The sequence below is a fragment of the Mus caroli genome, chromosome 12 (genome assembly GCF_900094665.2).
Source record: "Mus caroli chromosome 12, CAROLI_EIJ_v1.1, whole genome shotgun sequence".
Lineage (NCBI taxonomy): Eukaryota > Metazoa > Chordata > Mammalia > Rodentia > Muridae > Mus > Mus caroli.
In genome coordinates this window covers 54,537,040-54,538,123 of record NC_034581.1, presented here as the reverse complement: position 1 = coordinate 54,538,123, position 1,084 = coordinate 54,537,040, and positions in this window count along the sequence as shown.

The following is a 1,084-nucleotide window of genomic DNA, read 5'->3' as shown; positions in this document are numbered from 1 at the left end:
AGAGGCAGGCAGATTTCTGAGTTCGAGGCCAGCCAGGGCTACACAGAGAAACCCTGTCTGGAAACAAACAAACAAACAAGCCCCAAGACAGACAAAGAGAGACAATAGTAAACACACACATTTTTGTTTATCTTTGGTGCTAGTCACTCTATGACTTCCCTACGTGTTTTGTGTTGCTCTAGTACAAAGTATAATTCTACTCACCTTTTTATGTTTCATTTCTATAAATAGGAGTTCTTCCAGGAAACAAATGGACATGCAGAACTAAGGGCTGATATGTGGAGGTGATTCTGAAGGGACAGCTCACAAAGGTATAGACTGGGTTAAAGTGAAGTAACACAATGGGGCTGGCGAGATGGCTCACAGTGGTTAAGAGCACTGACTACTCTTCTGAAGGTCCTGGGTTCAAATCCCAGCAACCACATGGTGGCTCACAACCACCTGTAATGAGATCTGACCCCCTCTTCTGGAGTGTCTGAAGACAGCTACAGTGTACTTATGTGTAATAATAAATAAATCTTTAAAACAAAAAAAGAAGGCAAGCAACAGGGATGTAACATCCTCAGAGTGGAATTGTGGCTTGTTGGGGAAAGCAACAGGACAGGCTACCCTGCAGGAACTTGAAGCCTTCAGTGAAGCTCGGTTGACAGAGTCTCGTTTTTTCTGTCCTGATAGTGCTACCCACTGACCCAAACTGGCAGAGGACAGCAAAGAGAGGAGGAAGTTGTTTGCTTGTTTTGTTTTTTGTTGTTGTTGTTGTTTTTTCGGGACAGGGTTTCTCTGTGTAGTCCTGTCCTAGAACTCACTTTGTAGATCAGGCTGGCCTCGAACTCAGAAATCCACCTGCCTCTGCCTCCCGAGTGCTGGGATTAAAGGCATGCGCCACCACGCCCACCTGAGGAGGAAGCCTTTGAAGCAGCTGTAGAAGTCTGTGTCCTGGAGGCATAGAGCACAGTGACAAATTGAAGAGTGGATTAAAAGGAACAAAGACCCAGCACTCGGGAGGCAGAGGCAGGCGGATTTCTGAGTTCGAGGCCAGCCTGGTCTACAAAGTGAGTGCCAGGACAGCCAGGGCTACACAGAG